General features: G+C 40.3%; 1 long non-coding RNA gene across 1 annotated transcript; it reads right to left on the bottom strand.

The window, feature by feature from the left end:
• Positions 1–3,306: 3,306 nt before the first annotated feature.
• Positions 3,307–12,637, bottom strand: LOC133375311 (uncharacterized). Its single transcript, XR_009760133.1, has 3 exons — positions 12,546–12,637; positions 5,646–5,705; positions 3,307–3,538 (listed from the first exon to the last, which is right to left on the bottom strand). It is a non-coding gene; the product is annotated as an uncharacterized LOC133375311 (long non-coding RNA).
• Positions 12,638–15,385: the final 2,748 nt, after the last annotated feature.

Raw genomic sequence — 15,385 nt, forward strand, 5'->3', positions numbered from 1 at the left:
GGCTGTTGAAGAGGGCAGTTTATTCGTCTAATTTTCAGAGCCTTTTGCGAAAACTTTCCTAATATGAAGCTTTAATCCTATACTCACTTTTCTGGGAGGAAAGCTGCAATTCCTAATTCCACATACCTCTCAGTAAACTCCATTGAATTCAATAGGATTGTGCTGTGAACATAGCAAAGGACTGCGTTGTAAATCTTTCTCTCCCCCCTCAATCCTTTTTTTTTTTGTAAACAACTAGGCAGGGCTTACTTAGGTTCACTGCTTTTATTTTGTAAGAAACTAATACTGATTTTTTAAAAAAAGAATGTTCTGCAATGACCAACTGCTTTTGACAATAAACTATTATATAGGATGTATGTATTTTTATATCTCCAGTGTGTGTGTGTATGGAATCTTTCCAACAACTCTGTGATGTAGGGTTGGAAACTAAGGCAGTTCACAACAACAAATTAATCCATTTAAAGTCCAGGAAGCATGAAAAAAGTATAAAACAGTTGCAAAACAGCTGAAAGTGGCATGATTCTGAATTTTGGGTTGGGTGAGTGACGTTCCTTATCATTTGAGGTTGTGGTCCTGTGCATGTTTCTGTTTGAGTAAGCCCATCAAATACATTGGGACTTTCTTCTGAGTAAACATGCAAAAGATTGCACTATATCTTATACAGGTTATGTAAATAATAAACACCTTTGAAATTCATGCTTATTTATATATTTCTTCATACTATGTCTCGATATGTATCTGATTTTACACTATGGTTGTACATTATTATTTCCTTTATATTTTAAGTGTCCCCTTTGCTTAAGGTGATCATGGTCCCTCTCTGTTGTTTTCACCCTAAGGGGCAGATTAGGCTGAGAGATGGTCACCCAGTAAATTCTGTAGAAGATTTCCATTTTAAAAATTAATTAAAATGATATATATGCAGACAAAGTTTATGAAGTAATGCAGATCCACACAATACATTTAAAGGACATGACTTTCCCCAAAGAATCCTGGGGAGTATAGTTTCCCCCTCACAGTTATTGTTCCCACCATCCTTAACAAACTATAGTTACTATGATTCTGTGGTGGGATTCATGTGCTTCAAATGTATGTTGAATGTGCTTTAAATGCATGGTGTAGATGTGCCCTAGGCATACTTGCATTTATTAGTGAAATGAATTGAAAAGAACAATTTAAAAAGATACTTTTGTAAACAGGAGAAAGGCCGTAGCTCAGTGGTAGGGCACATGCTTTGCATGCAAAGGTCCAAAATTCAGTGTCTGGAAAAGACTATTGCCTGGAATCCTGGAGAGCCAATACTGATCCATGTCATCAGTACTGAGATAGTACCAAATGGCCTGAGTTGGTATAAGGCAGATACCTTTGTTCCTAAAAGAAGAAAGGGCCAAGGGCCACAGTGATGCTGAAATTTCTTTTAGTTACAGCATTTATATACCACTTTATTTTAAAAAACTTCAAAGCCGTTTAATGAAGGAATTAAAATAATAAAATTGGCAAAAACAGTTAAAAACAGGTACTTAAAAAACATTCAAAATAATAAAACCAACAATGAGTTAAAAACAGATAAAAAGCATAATAATTCTTCATGACTGGGTAGGCTTGTCTAAACAAAGAATGTTTTTAGCAGATGCTGAAAAGAGTACAATGAAGGCATCTACCTAATGTCAATAGGCAGAGAGTTCCAAAGTGTCGGTGCTGCCATGCTAAAGGATCCATTTCTTACAAGAGAACAAGTACTACGTGGCACCTGTTAACATGGAAAGCACACCTTGAACTTGGCCTGGTAGCAAATCAATAACCAGTACAGATTTCAGAGCAGAGGTATTATGGACTGACAGGGTCTCACTCATGTCAGCAATCATGCCGCAGCATCCTGCACTAACTGCAGCCTCGGATCAGGTTGTACTGTATGGGGATTTCTGAGACCTTGGCTGACTGGCTGCTAGGTGTTTTTTTTTGTTAGAAACCCTGACTGGTTGTGGGATGCTGAGTTTTCTGTCTTATAGGAATCTTGTTGTGGTTGGCATGGTATTGCATTTAGGGACTCATCACTGTCTTTTGTTTTTCTTTTTCTATTTGAATTTCCTGTATCTCTGACATCACTTCCTTATAGCCATAGAAGCAACAACAGTGGTTCCATGCGCTCAGTTTGGAGCAACCACATCAAAAGGCAGGCAGGGGGTTGCCAACCCTATTTTGATATCGATATTGTTGCAGAGGATCCCTAGTCAAGCCTCACCAACAGCACAGTCCTAACCATATCTACTCAGAAGTAAATCCTGTTGAGTCCTATGGGGCTTAGTTCCTTAGTAAGTGTGTTTACAATTGTAGTCTTAAGGGGCATCCATCTTTACTCCTGAGTGCTCCCATCTAACATCTCCATAACACTAGACTCCCTTCTTCCTACAATGGCCTTCCGGTGACTGGCCTGGCCTGAGGGCACTTGAACCCTTCTTGCCAGAAGCAAGTAGGCTAGATTAAATGTTCCCTACCCAGGCTCCCCAAGCAAGTGAGAAGAAATGAGCTCATCACTTCAGCTGGACCTACAAACACCCTCATTTAGCTAAGATTGCTACCTCAATTTCCAATTGTTTTTTGTTCGAGTGGTATGCTCCAAGCAACTATAGTTGATGCTTAATAGAAATGAACTGCCTTAAAGTAGATTCTGACTTATGGCGACCCTATGAATAGGGTTTTCATGGTAAGCGGTATTCAGAGGCGGTTTAGCATTGCCTCCCTCTGAGGCTAGTCCTCCCCGGCTGGCTAGAGCCTGCTCAGCTTGCCACAGTTGCACAAGCCAGCCCCTTCCTTTCCCGCAACTGCCAGCTGGGGAGCAATTGGGCCCCTTGGGACTATGCAGCTTGCCCACAGCTGCATGGGTGGCAGGGCACATAACCCCTGAGCCACTCACTGTGGGGTGATCTTTAGCTGGCCCTTGACACCCAGGAGACACGAACAGGGATTTGAACTCACAGACCCTGGACTCCCAGCCAGGCTCTCCTCCCCACTGTGCTATACCAGCTGTATTGATGCTTAATGTATCATGCTTAATGACATCACTAGGCCCCACCCCTGAAATATCAGGGTTTGGGATGCCTCTGACCTGGCAACCCTAATATAGATATATATATCAGGCCATACAAATTGAAAGCAGATCTTTGTCTTTTGTCCTTTTTTATTGATGAGTATTTCAGACCTATTGAGAGTATCAAAACAGCATTGTAACATTTTACAAGTCAACAGGGTACTGTTGCTGGGGCCAGACAGCTGGCCTTTGCAGAGAGTCAAACATTTCATGACTGTCACCAGAATAGGACATGCTCATTTTTCACGACAAAATATATGGGGAAGCACAAAATGCACATTTGTACAAGAGCCAGTGTTGCTGGCACTTTAGAGAATAGTGCTTGTAGACCTTGCCCTGACCCTCTGGTAATTTCCCCCCCTGCATCTCATCTTCTTCTAGGCTTCCTTTTCCTTTCTCCATAGATTTCGCATTCATGTAAACAAAGCAGCAAGGTCAACAATGGATATTCTATTAGAAGGATTTGAAAATAAACTATAATTACAAAGGCAAAGCAAGTACAGTGGTATCAGCACAGCAATGTTTGGCTAACAGCAAATACAATAAGGAAGTTGGGAGGTAGGAATTCACTGCCCTGTTGTTTCATATTTGCCTTACAGATAAAATCTGTGAGGCTAGTTTCATTAGTTTCAAGAAGTATATACATATATCTTTAGTACACAGCCAGCCAGTGTGGTGTAGTGGTTAGAGTGTTGGACTGGGACCTGGGAGACCAGGGTTTGAATCCCAGCTCAGCCATGAAACTCGCTAGGTGACCTTGGGCCAGTCACTGCCTCTCAACCTAACCTACATCACAGGGTTGTTTGGAGGATAAAATGGGGAAGGGAAACCCATATATAATCACCTTGAGCTCCTTGGAAAAAAGGTGGAATATAAATGCAATAAATAAATACACACTAAACCAGGGATTGGGAACCTATGGCTCTTCAGATGCTGTCAGACTACAACTCCCATCATCCCTGACCATCAGTCATGCCAGCTTGAGCAGATGGAAGTTGGAGTCCGACATCTGAAGAACCACAAGTTCCCCATCCCTTCACTAAACAGAATCTGATACTGACCAGGTCTTAGTGGTAGATGCACTTCAGTTGTACCAAATATGCTGACCGAGGGCAGCTGCTAATATTGGTCAATACATGGCAGTTTCTCATAGGTAATGATTAAGAGCATGTTTACATGATTGCCAGTGGTGGTTCCTTAGTATACTGTTCCCCAGGTTTTAGACTGGCAGAATCTTTTTGGGGAAGGGATATAATTTGACAAATGCAGGTAGTGTTTGCTGGAAACAGCATGGATGTTGGTAAAAATGGAAAATCAAGGTTGTAGCTTGCCCAAGATACATTGGCGTGGAAAGAACTGAACAGGATATGCAAAATCCTGCCTATAAAAACCGTTCTTACAAGTCTACTTGTTACATGCTAAAAATTATTAGGTGACTTCACACTCGGAACCTAACGCCGATCATTTCACTCCAGCCGTTACCTTAGAGGTGTATCAGTCCAGATTTTCCATAGTTTATAGCAGCCTACAAATGTTTGGCGCAAGTATATATGGCGTATGAAGTTAGATTGTTCTACTGCTGAAAAGCTTGCATGGATCAGAGCACAGTGTGCTAGACCTGGATGCAAGTCTTACTCAGGGAGGTTTTGTCAATGTATGCCTTTCCACATTATTGGTTTTGTGTAATAACTGGGTGCTTATTACTCATTTGTTTTGTGCAGTTGCATTTCCCCAACTCTGTATGGACTTCGATCTGGACCAAGGAATATACAGTACTACCTAGAGTATCTGCTTTATAGCAGCCTTCCCAACCTGGTGCCCTCTAGCTGCGCCCTCTAGGTGCTTTGGAGTTCAGCTTGCATCATTGCTTGTGCTGGCTAGGGCTGATGGGAGCTACAGTAGTCCAAAACATATGGAGGGCACAGGGTGGGGAAGACTGCTTTACAGAATGTTTTGAGAGTGTTGTGGTGTGTCCATATTCTCTGTAACAGCAGGATGAGGTTTCTGGACAATTTGTGCTCTTCTTTGCATAAGTAGATCTAAGGACTTCCCTGTTGAAGGCCACATGGGCAATTAAAAAGCAACTGCTTCCAGTTGCATCATCAGATGTAAGGCAGAACATTGGATATAAAACAGAATGTTACTATATATTTTTAATAATTGTGCAGGAGGAGGAATTAGCAGAGAGTGGAAGATGGTGCTTTTTCGAATGTTTATCCTCCCCCTGCCACCTTTTTTTTTTTTAATAAAAAATCCTCAACAAATGAATGTTTTTGCAATTTAGTCAGGACAACCCCAAGCCAATTTAGCACTTTGTATGTAAAATAGTTTAAAAGATGTTAATAAATTAAATTAGTGATAATTTGCTGCCCTTTAATAGTCTCCAAAATCTGCTGAGACGGTCACCTCGGTCTGCCTAATAGTAGTCAGACCCAGCAAATCCCACTAAACATACAAGATTTCACAGACTCGATTTAAAACAGACACGTTAATTCTCTGGGGAAAGTAGTATTGGTCGTGAGGGGTGGGGTTGAGGGGAGAAAGCGTCATGGTCTACCTCCATGCTAGTGTTGGGATCAAGGTCATCACATTCTGACTCCTCTGAACTGTTTGTCTCCTTTTGGGCAGCATGGAGGAAAGAGAACAGAGTTACAATTGGGAGAGAGATTAAATGGCACAGGAACAGCAGAGCAAGCAAGAGCAACGTAGAAATGAGCATTGTGTAACTAACATGCTTTCCAAACAGAGAGGCACTAGGAAGCAAGCAATGTACTTTTGGCAAAAAAAGAAAGGGACAGCAATCTTGAAATCATTCAGAAAAAAACACAAAAGCAGCAGTATGAAGAGCTACCTCTGCTATTCCAGCCCCCCAATATGGCAAGGCCCTTGAAGCATCCACAGCAACGTTATGCACCCAGAGAACTCACAAAACTTTAACATCCAATTCTGGGGCTAAGATCTAAAACCTCCTGATGAACTTGCTTTTAAATAAAAAATCTGGAGTTGAGGACCCAGCCTCCTTAGACTGCAATATTTTAGACTTTCAGCCATTTGGCCATTCAGCATATCAAATGTTAATCTTTGAAAAACATACCTGATTCATAGAGTTCAAGCAGCTTACTCATAAATGGAGTTTGAAGTTTGTGAGTACAGAATTTGGAATTAAACACCCACCTTAAGAATCCAAATGGCATTTGTTTTTGTTTTTTGTATTCCTTGGCCCAAATTCAGCAATACATGAGAACACAGCCAAAGGCAGCACACTTGCCATTGCATTCAAAGATGTCCCTCGTCCATTCACTGAATCAGTCCTTAAAATTTTGATTGCCTGCTAATTTGGTGTGTGTGCACGCTCAGATTCAATTCAGGCATCCCGTCCTAGCTGATTAGCATTATCGCTGTTGATTACTCATTTGACAGTATGCAAACAACGTAACACCACAGGTACACCACAGAGTGGTGGATGTGGGAGGTCACCCCACCATAGTAGACTTTTCCATTCCTTTATTGGATTAATACACAAGTAAACAAAGGTGGATCATCCTATGCACACCATGGTGATGTGTATGGAAGGGAATGGAAGAACAAAAGTAATGCAATTCTGGATCAAAAGAGTAATAGCTGTCATAATGTTTGCTTAGCTAGGACCAGGTGGTAGATGTTTTTATAGTGAGAAACAGCCAAGCAGCAAGAGGAAAATAATACTCTTTAAAAGCAGAAAACTGGCTAAGCAGTAGAGTAGATGAGGCAGTGGCATAGTCGTCTGGGGACTCAGGGAGTCTTAGACCCCTTACTTTTTTGGGAGCAGGGTCCCTATGTTGATCCTATGAGCTAATCAGCAATACGACAATGGAATCAATTACCTAGAGAGGTAGTGGGCTCTCCAACACTGGAGGCATTCAAGAGGCAGCTGGACAGCCATCTGTCGGGAATGCTTTGATTTGGATTCCTGCACTGAGCAGGGGTTGCACTTGATGGCCTTATAGGCCTCTTCCAACTCTACTATTCTACGATTCTAAGGAAGGAGAGAGGGTTAGCCACTGAGAAGAGTCTTCTAACATGCTACCTTGTCCTTTCTTGCTGATTTGGAGCCAGTCAGAATGAAAGGAGGCGAGTCAGTCACTAAGAAGACTCTTCTCAGCAGCTAACATGCTTTATGTTTTTTGGCTCCTAGGGATGCCTGCATTAACAAGGATCTCATTTTAGAAAAAAAAGATGGAAGAGGGCATGGCTGTGGCTATCATGAAGGGACCACTACACTACTGATAGGGGTAGCCAACATGGTGCCCTCCAGATGTTGTTGGACTCCATCAGCTCCAACCAGCACAAGCAATGGTTAGAGTTGTAGTCCAACAACATCTAGAGGATACCACATTGATTATCCCCAAGCTAAGGGCTTTTATCTCGTACTGAAAAAGAAAGTTACCCTGGAAACTGCAAAAATGTTCAAGGTATACTTAATCACATATAATGGAAACAGCTGTTATTGTAATGTATTCCCAGAAAAATAAGTGTTGCACTTAAAATAGACTCTTCTCAATATTTACATTCAAACTGCAGAACAATTTTGATGGATCTTTTATCCCCGTGTTGAGATCTACAAACCAGTTTTGTCAGGATTTACAGAAATAAAGAATCCACCAAAAAAACCAAAAACCCACAAACTGGTAAAAGCTCTATTTTAATATCTGTCATTATAATATTTCTGTACTCAGCAAGTATTACAAGTAATTTGAGATCTTAAAAAGCCATATATTTCTATTTAATCATATATATTTATAACATGGCTTGAAATCATGTGCTTTGCATTTCAAAAGAGACTTCAATGAATGAAAGGGATTAGAAGAAACCTTGAATCTCTGTGTTGAGTGGATTCTACACAACACCTAGCGTGGACCTGTAGAACTGTTGACTCTCGACAATTGTTAGAAAAACATGCCACCACAAGAGCTTGTAGCTAAAATTCTCTTTCTACTCCAGTATTTTGATACTAGTATATCTGAAACTACTTTAAGGTAGAAACAAGAGTATGCAAAGAAAAATGTGAAAATACAGTGTTCTGTGTAATATATCTTGAGAAGCAATATTAAGCAATCTACCACTAAACTCATATGCATGGCATGTCCTATTGCCAGTCCCGAATAGGGGATGTTACAGTAGAGGAGAAATATTATTTCACTTGCAATTATGTCTTTTGAAATATTAAATTGTTTTGAAATTTCAAAAATAACATTGTAGATATATTAGAAATATGATTTAAGATCAGAATTTGTATGCACTACAGAATTATAATGAATAATTTTATTGATATATGGCACTTTCCAGTTACTAAAGATTTTGCCCCTGCCACCACACTGTGGATTCTTTTTATAAATGAACACTTTTCTGATAAAGACCTATATGGAGTTGAAGTGTGCCAGATTGCAAGGTAGAAACTATTCTTGGCTTTTTTAATTGCATTTTTGGGCTTGCCCCCATCCTTGCTGATACATTGCTCAGATTGCAAAGGAGAACAGGCTTCATGTACCTTAAATAGTGTGATCAAGAAGATCCATGCTCTGGTAACCCCCTAGCTTGATTTCTGCAATGCATCAAAAATTGATTGCACTTGTAGACAACTTGGAAGCTTCAGTTGTTACAGGTTCAGAATACAGCTGCCAGAGTTTTGGCTGGTATGACCAGATGTTTATATGTATATATTACACCAGTTTCAAAAACTTCACTGGCTATCTGTTCACCCAACCCAAAGGGCCCGTACTTAAATTTAAAGCCTTAAACAGCTTGGGACCCAAATACCTGAAAGAGCACCTCTTCCCGAAGTAACCTGCCTATGTGTTAAGATCTTCTGCCAAGGCCCTTTTTCAGGTGTCTTTAATCAGAGGCACAATATGAGATACTAAAGGAAAGGACCTTTTGGGTAGTGGCACCCCATCTATGGAATGTCTTTGCTATAGAGACTTGCCTAGTGTCCAAATTGCAGTTTTGATCGCACCAGGCTAAAATATTTTTGCTCACCCAGCCATTTTAATTTTGTGTATGTCTTAAAAATGTAGGGGGTTTCCCATTTGCTTTATTGTGGCATTATCTTTAACTTTATTGATTGCCCACTGCTCTGAAGAATGATATAAAATTTTATGTTTGGAATAAATAAAGCAACTATGTGGGAGAATTTTAGCAGGTGCAGCTGGGCAATGCAGAGGTGAATAAAGCGGCACCTGCTAGAACCTCAGCTCCTACCCAACTACAAAAGTTATAGAAGCCCCATCCTTCTTTTTAGCAATTAGGGTGAGCAGATGGAAGCACCAAAAAGACTTACTGAAGTTAGCATTGCTATATAGAAACTGGTAAACACAAGCACATTAGAACAAAAAGCACTCTGTTATTAGAAGGCATGCAGATTTTGCATCGGCAACATCATTGTTAATTTAATTTTGGCCTCAGTTCAACAAAGGCACTTTTGTATTGTCATTGCTATACCAAAAACAGCATCCATTCAAATAAAGCCAAATAATTTGTCTGAAGATTTTCTATGGCATGGTCATAGAATGTAGATTCATTCCATTTGATAAAGGTTCTAAAGTGACAAATCACGTAATCAGAATGAAAAATGAGAGAAACCTTACAAATGAAGGACAGTGTATTAGTAGCCCTGACAAATACTGGTTGAATGACATATGTAGGGATCTAGAAGAACCTGAGAACATGGAGGCAGGTGGCCAGCTGCTTGTCTCATCTGATGAAACATTCTAATCAACTAAGCCCCAATGAATCCATTAGTTCATTAGAGACCAAACACTTTGAAGAATTGAGGCTTAAGTGCCAGATCCTAATACTAGATGGAAGTTAGTGGTAGAAGAGCCCAAGAGAGGGCTTTTTCGGTGGCGGCCCCCACTCTCTGGAATTCCCTCCCATCTGATCTTCGGCATGCCCCTTCCCTGGATACCTTCCGCCGAGCCTTAAAAACTTGGCTGTTTGGACAGGCCTTTGGGACCGCCGGGATGGGCTAATTACATACTGAATCCCCGTTGTTGTGTACTGCATATGCTGTTATTTTTATTACTGCTGATTATATTGTATTTTATTGTATTTATTGTATTTTATTGTATTTTATTGAAATCTGATATGTACGTCGCCTAGAGTGGCTTCGGCCAGATAGGCGACCTAAAAATTAGAGTGGCTTCGGCCAGATAGGCGACCTAAAAATTAAATTTACATTTTTACATAAGGAGACATCCATGATATTTTGAGGGTCATCCATAACAACTGATCACACTGCAGCTAGGGCCTTTTATCTTTTATCTGATAGGTAGTACCAAGTGAGAGAATAGGCAGAGTGTGAACAGTCCAGGCAGATTTCACATTAGTGTTGCTGGCCTAAGAAATTCAGATCAGGATATTCTCATACACAGTTCAATATCTACATAGGCTGCCTAATAGTGAAACTAGAAATGTGGAGGCCTGGGGAAGAAACAGTTTCCCCCCGTTTAGTTCTAGGCCTTCATATCTATAGGAATAGGTGTATAGTATAAACTACCACTTTATACCATAGCTACTTCTAAAGTGCAAATTGGTAGCTTTCATCAAATCTCTGCTACGGCTCTTTCACAATGGATCCTTAAGTGTCCTCCCCCCCTTGTCTCGTCCCTCTCTACACCGTGTCCTGGTCCTGACAGTAGTACCAGGCTATGGACAGTAGCCCAGGGATCAGCAAAAGGAGGAACTGACAATACTCAAGAGTGCAACAACTCAGGCCATTGCTAAGCCTTGCCTTGTAAGTATGAATATATCCTATCTAATTCTGCAGGATGTCACAGATCAGGCTGCCTTATCAAGGTGGTTTTGGGCAGGTCTTTTTGTCACATGCTGTTATATTAGTTAAGGGCAATGAGTTCATCATTCTTGCCTTGAGCATTTCAACCCCAAGTTAGAAACAATCACTGTAGAGAAATGGGCATATTTACCAGACCAGGATTTTAGAAGTTCCACAAATCTACGTTGTAGAACTCATAATGAGTTTTAAAATAGTTTGTAACACAAACTGAACATTTGGTAGCTTTTCTCTTTGATGTGGTTGCTTGAAACAGAGATGTTATGTCAATCTGTGAAACAACAGAGGTGCAGAGATGGAGGAGAAGGAAAAGCCAACATTTCATAGGAATTTCCCCCACCTTAATTGCTTGTGGAAATGTTCAAAAATAAAGATGTGTCAAAATTTATACACAACTCTATTAGACACTTGCAAAGCTCCTGCTTCACCACCACAAATAATCCTGACGTTATACTCCAGAATTACACTGAAATTTCTTCAAATCATATTTGGAGGTGGGGGGGGGAGAACAGTAGGAATTTCATGCCATCTACAAGATTTATGCCTCTGTTCTCTTACCAGCAAGCATTATGCTTACTAAGACTAGCTGAAAGAGCATTGAATCTGGCCTTAGGATAGATGAATTTGTGTGTGTGTTAATGTGCCTCCAAGCTGATTATGACTTATGGCAACCCTATGAATCAGTGATCTCCAATAGCATCTGTCATGAACCACCCTGTTCAGATCTTGTAAGTTCAGGTCTGTGGCTTCCTTTATTGAATCAATCCATCTCTAGTTTGGTCTTCCTCTTTTTCTACTCCCTTCTCTTTTTCCCAGCATTATTGTCTTTTCTAGTGAATCATGTCTTCTCATTATGTGTCCAAAGTATGACAACCTCAGTTTCATCATTTACATGATGGAAAAGGAAGAACAAGATGCACTTTTTATTCCTCATCCCCAATTCCTAGGAAAGAGTCAAGAAAGCATAGTCTGCAATAAGAACAGTTTTAGTCACTACACAAATCCGTACCACATAAATAAATCTGTCATGGCTTTCCTGGGAATTATAGTTTTGGGAGGGTGACAAGATGAAATAGACCCACTAATGTTTTTGGTGGGTCACTTTGATAGCTTAAGCATTTGAATACTGAGAGGCTGCCTGTCCTGAATTGCCATGGCTCACCAGTATATTGCTGCTCATGGGATCATTTGGTACAGATCATTCCTGATGTATTAATAGTTGAACATGCTTAAGGTCTTCTCTTGTTTGGGCTGGCATGTTTTTTGCTTCCTTCAAGGGAAGGTTTTGGCCAACTCTGTTTCCTCTTTAACTGAATGTACATGTTTGATATTGCATTAAACTTGTGGGGTAAAATACTACACACACGAACACACACACAGAAACTACTTACATTTTGGATGCCAGTGGTGAGGAGGGAAAAAGCTGTGTTGTATCCTGCATGCAAAATCCAGCCAAAATGGCTACTACTACCAAAAAGTAGAACAAATTAAAAATAAAAAAGCCAAAAGGAAAAAGGAAAAAACAAAAGTAAAAGCCAAATGTTGCCCCCTGTTCTTATAGAGGATATTGCAGGGGGAGTGAGGATGAGAAGCAGGAGGCAGCGCACAGCTTCCGATGGCCTTACTCACTTTAACAGAGACTTTGTTGCCCAGAATATCCTTGGGTTTACGTAGGCCATTGGCTTCAGCTTTGCCACTGCTTTCCTTTTCCGCCCGCTTTCTCATGCGCAGGGTATGCCATGAACATGACTTCCTGTTGTACCAAAAAATGCACCAATCAAATGGCATATCTTAGTAGGAAGAGGAAGGGATGTGGAAAGGCAATCAAGTACATATGTTCTTGATACCCCCTAAGAAGGAGAAGCCACTGAACAATATACCTAGTTGGGTACAAACATTCAAGTCAGAATTGCAAACTACTCTAGAACAAATATTTGTTATTTTTGCCATTTAAAAAAAAGGAATTTTCTTTCAAAGATGATTGCTGGCCCACAGCTAAAAACAGCATTTTATTCATAATCTGCAAATGGTTATAAAGTAGATTCTTCCAGTTAAAGTGAAAATATTGCAAACTTAGAGAGAAGCCAAGTCTTTGTGCCTATTTGGCATAGTAGTACAAGGTATTTAAATATTCATAGTTCAGTGCCAGGTCTCAAACATCAGAAGTTAAATAATAACCAGTTTATTAGATGAAGGAGCTAAACATCATTGTACAGCTGGGTTCATAAAACACGGGCAGGTTAAAACAGGGACTTCTTGGCTTAATTGTAGCAGAGCTCATCTTTCCAGGAAATGGTTCGTTAGCAAATCTAAAACTTCTGCTCTGAGAAAGAGAATGAAATGCATTGTTCCAAAATTATGCCCCAATACCCCCTCCTTGTAACAAAGGTTTTCCTTTAGGATGGGGAAGGAGGAATAGGAAAGCAGTATAAAGACAGAATACAGAAGCTGATGTATCAAAACAAATGAAAGTACTGAAGGCTATTTAGTCACAAACTGGATAGTTAGGGTTCTCCTTATGTATTTCATTTTACTTTATAACAGAAAACGTTCCCCCCAAGGTCACGATTTGTAATACATTTTCATGTATGCAGCTAAATGAGAACTTGCTTTTCAAAACCAGAAGCAAAACAGCTAGGACCATAACTCAGTTGTCTGCTGTACGTGTTCAATTTTCTGGCGTGCTGCAGGTCTAGATTTTGACTCTGATCCTAGCTATGGAACCATGATGACATGCCTTACAAGAAAGGGCAGCCCATACTTCATAACTGCCACAGGAAAACACTGGTGCAATACTAGTGCTGCCTTCAGAAAACATGGGAAGGGTGGGCGCCCACACACACATCTTTAAAACACACTCCTGTACATGCATCTGGGAACCCCGAATGGGCTAAAGGTTCCAGATGTTTATATATATGTATGACATCTACCTTTTTTATTATGGGAAAAAATGATGAGCTGCCCAAAGTTGAATGCAAACTGGCAGCTGTTTATGAATTTTCTCACTTAAGAACATTTTGTTCCAGTACTGAAATGTTTTGTGCTCATTATACCGTTCATCAGATTACTTGGTTGCAGTGAAAAAACCCACAAGACTTAGGGCAAGAAATCACACCATCACAAGACTAAAATGGTTTATAACAAATTGTTGTCAGCAGTAGCTTATGAACTATGTATATGCCACAGTGTTGTAACAGACATCTCATAACCTAAATTTTTTTGGAACAAGCAAACTGATAGCAATAGACCTTGGGATATTGTGCTGTGATAGTCCTGTTCACACCTTCAACATGCACACTCAGTAAACAAGTGGGGGAGATATGGCCCCTCCCCCATGTATTCAGCAGAAGGTGTGAAAGGGGCCTCTAATCACACAGGGGTGTGCCTGCAATTTCACTCCTTCCTCCATATGGTCAGTGAATGTGTGTACTGAAGGAATGAACAGGTCTATAGTTTGAAGATCACATAAAAAAAGCCCTCTAAGAATATACTTGAGCACAATAGCCACAGAAGCATGAGAAGTAAATGGGAAAGGATGGGTGCATTAAGTAAAATAAAACTGGTGAAATAAGACTGATGTAATTCCCAGCTTGCTGAATAAAAGGTTAAACATCTAATGTGGGTGGGTTGGGGGAGGGAGATTACAATTTTCCCATATACATTCAAGTAAGCACAAAGTAATTTTGAGAACACAAAAGGCTTTGAAATGAAGCATGCACAATTCATGCTACACATACCTATATGTGTGCAATCAATCTCATTTGACACTCAAATTATTTTATGCATATTTTTTGTGTCTTTTCCATCCAGTAAGTCACTGTGTTTTATTTCCATTGGTGCAATTTTTGCTGCATCATTGGTCTTCCTGTAGCAGAGCAGCTTCGTACATGAAAAGTCACTGCCAAAAACATAACTCCCAGTTCACATGACAAGCCCTTTGCTTACGAAATGGGGACCAGATGGAACCACGGCCATGTAGAAGTAGCATTTTTCAGCAGCAACCGCTCCACTGCCATAATGTATGAAGCAGCCCTATGCAGACAAGCTATAAAAATCACTGCTTCCACATCTTGCTTCATTTGGTGAATATGCCCCATAGAATGAGATGGAAATAACCCTGAGCAAGGCCTAACATATGAACTCTTGGCAAAACCAGCACTCAAGTTCCATTATGAAGCTTCTGTCACTCCCATAAAAATGTAGGGCCCCAGTGTCTCAAGCCTTGACGCCATCGTGTGATCCTCATTGGATGAATGACATCTCCCCTATAGTTTTGTCATGGTCAGGACCAACTTTCTAAACACTATAAATGATTAGGCCCAGTGCAGACATAACGCTACTGGCCTGTTAACTAAGAAAACTAGGAGTGTGCTGTGAGCTCACATGCTTTCTCTCCTCTTTAGTGCAAATTCCCCTCTTCTCTTGTTGGAGTTAATCATACTTGAGCAGTATACTCTCACCTATCCTCA

Source organism: Rhineura floridana, unplaced genomic scaffold, assembly GCF_030035675.1.
Source record: "Rhineura floridana isolate rRhiFlo1 unplaced genomic scaffold, rRhiFlo1.hap2 scaffold_65, whole genome shotgun sequence".
Lineage (NCBI taxonomy): Eukaryota > Metazoa > Chordata > Lepidosauria > Squamata > Rhineuridae > Rhineura > Rhineura floridana.